The following is a 3,318-nucleotide window of genomic DNA, read 5'->3' on the forward strand; positions in this document are numbered from 1 at the left end:
GACCAAGAGACCAGTTGGATAGCCAGTCTCTGCTACTTTTCGCCCTCATTATTTCCTCTTTCGACCAAGTCCTAGATTCAGGTAACAAATCTCCCCCACCGCCACCCCCTTTCTTCCCTAGTAGTACTAGATTTGACTGCATGATGTAGTGTTACCTCTTAACAGTAAAAATTTAGGTGGCTTTTGAACAACTGATCAATCCTATCTATGTGGGGCCTGAGAAATAGTAAAAGATACGAATGCAGCGACGTCAGGAGCTGGGGCAGTAGAGAAAGGCCGGTTTCGAAGGAAGTTATGCCTGAGGGTCGCCGAGATGTTGCTAGGTGGGCGGCGGGAGGCCGAATGTGCCTACACTATGGCAGCAAGGAAGAAGGGGTCGGAGGCCCTCCCTAGCCGGCGCTGCATGGAAGAGAATGGCAAGGCACGCTGATCGAGACGCGCCGGTAGTAGGTAAGATCCGTCGACCCCGTGAACATTGCATCTTCTCACCTTCCCTGGCGGAGGGGATCCGGCTGGATCTGTGACAAGTGGTGAGCAGCAGTGAGCAAAGAGAGTGTGGCCACCGATGTTATGTTTAGATCTAGAGAGGATGAGAGAGTGTGAAGAGAGCAACACTAGCAAGCAAGTGCGGAGGCTCCTGCCTATATAGTGGAGTTGTTTCATTTTATCTACCGGAGCCGGCTTGATCTCGTCAATGACTATCGAGAAGTCTTCATGCACGTGCCCCGGAGACGCAGTTGTCGTCATTTTGATCTAAAGCACCGAATTAGCATATAATATGAAAAAAAATGCCAAATGACAAGAAACCATAACCTCACTGCCCTAAGGAGACAGCATGAATCCCGACAGACAAACTAGATGAGCATCAAAGCTCAACTTAAAGAAAAACTCGTAGAAAAGGGGTAAATCAATAGATGTCCTAATTAGCATGGACGGCTTGACCTAGATGGCAGTCGAGTAGTCTTCGTGCATGTGCCCCCAATGACCAGCGCCTTGGGGGAACGAAGTTGTCACTGTTTAACCCTCGAAGTTATCCAAAGCACAAGACACCTAATATTGCAAGATGACAAGAAACCTTTTTTTGATTTCTCATTAGAACTACAACCCTGTACAACACAACATGCATGATATGTAGACGATAGCAAATCTAGCTATCTGCTGGAGTCCGGTCACATGCATGGATGAACTGATCTCCTGTGTCGTGCAGGGATCGTCCAGGCACCGACGTGTTTACAACACTGCTCCAGTACTATCGCTCATCTCTCTCTCTTCTATTAACTTGGCCGACTTGTCGGGACAGGGGAGTGTGCCTATGGTCAGTTCTCAATTGCATCCCACATGTGTGTGCAAACGCAATATGATCCGCGTTCCATTCGAAGAGCAGTGTGCCAGACCGACCGACCATCTGGGGTGCAACGCGAACGCGACAAGCGTGTTGTATACATGTGTATCGTCATTTTCTTGAGGCTTTGCTCCATGGCACAATCCATGGATACAAAATTATATTTAGAAGTCAAGGGCAGGGCTTTTCCCGCGCGGTAGGTGTGACGCCCTCGATTCAATCGTACACTAATCATGCACGCAAATGTGTACGATCAAGATCAAGGACTCACAAGAAGATATCACAACACAACTCTAGATACAAACTAAAATAATACAAGCTTTATATTACAAGCTAGGGGCCTCGAGGGCTCGAATACATCAGCTCAAATACACAGAGTCAGCGGAAGCAACAATATCTAAGTACAGACATAAGTTAAACAAGTTTGCGTTAAGAAGGCTAGCACAAAAACAACAACGATCGAAAAGGCAAGGCCTCCTGCCTGGGAGCCTCCTAAATACTCAAAGTCGTCAGTGGCCGTCATGTAGTAGTAGGCACCCTCGGGGTAGCAGTAGTCTTCAGTGGTGTCGTCTGGCTCCTGGGATCAGTCATCTGGTCGCAACAATCGGGTATGGGGGAAAAGAGGTAGCAAAGCAGTCGCGAGTACTCATCCGAAGTACTTGCAAGACTTACATCAGATCTAAAGTAAGTATGCATCTGTATCAAACGAATGGGTTGTATCTATGGACTAAACTGCAGAATGCCAGAAGAGAAGGGGAAAGCCTAGTCTATCGAAGACTAGCATCTTCAAGCATCTTGCAGCATATAGAAGAGTACAGATCAACATAATGTAAAGTAGTAGTGATGTTATCAACCTTGGCCAGAGATCCTTTCTCGACTCCCTGCGAGAAAGCAATCCCAGAGCCATACTATCCATTTCTCATCACAAGTATCCAGTTCTAGTTGTATCGATCGGGATACAACTCAAAGTGTCCGTTACCGTAGGACAGGCTATCGATAGATGTTTTCTTCCCTGCAGGGGTGCACCAACTTACCCATCACGCTCGATTAAATCTAGTTGGACACACTTTCCTGGGTCACGCCCATACAATGCCCATGTGGTGGTTAGTGCTATCGGGCCAGAGGCCCCTCGTATGAAATATCCAAATCATAGTGGATTAGGAACGCGCGGTAACAAGAAGAGACTCACGAAAGATGTGACCCCGTCGCCCCGTCTCGAGTACTTGCGGCAAGGGCTAAGAATGCCCGGCCACGCCTCGTAAGTATCTCGCAGGCACCTTCTAGGTCAACCCGACTCCACATCACTTGCTATTAAGCTCGCGCGAGTACCCCTCAGGGCCGACCCATCTTTAGTAACATGATTCAGTGTAAAGTCATAGTAACCATAGTAACTGTGTGTCTAACACCAAGGGGAAAACCCGAGGAATCACCCCAAGTGAATTCCACTCGATGTTATCATCAAGGTGAACGTAAGAGGATCCACCCTCGAGGTTCACACTTGAGGGGTTGCACGACAGAGCCGTAACGGAAGTGGTTAAGGAGGAAATCACCCTCGATGACCACGACCGGATAGATACAAAACAAAGATCTCATCAGGAGTGATGTATGAGGTTCCACCCTCGGCACTCGATGGTAACTCTACAGAGTCGAGCAACAAAACAGGAAAGTGATGTGCGGTGTCGTGGCCTGGATGTCGATCATGTTGATCGAGTCATCGAACATAAAGCGGGGCAACTGGGACAAGGTGGGGGTCACAGATGGATCTCTAACCAACCTATACTAAGCAGTTTAGGATAAGCAGATAAGGTATGAAAGCAGGTAACAAAAACAGGCTATGCATCAGAGTAGGATCATACATAAAGCAGTAGCAGTTCTAATGCAAGCATGATAGGGAAAGAAATGGGCGATATCGAAAAGCTCAAGGGGGTTTGCTTGCCTGGAAGCTCTGCTGAAAATAAGAAGTGTCGTTGACGTAG

Source organism: Triticum urartu, chromosome 7 (assembly GCF_003073215.2).
Source record: "Triticum urartu cultivar G1812 chromosome 7, Tu2.1, whole genome shotgun sequence".
NCBI classification, from domain to species: domain Eukaryota; kingdom Viridiplantae; phylum Streptophyta; class Magnoliopsida; order Poales; family Poaceae; genus Triticum; species Triticum urartu.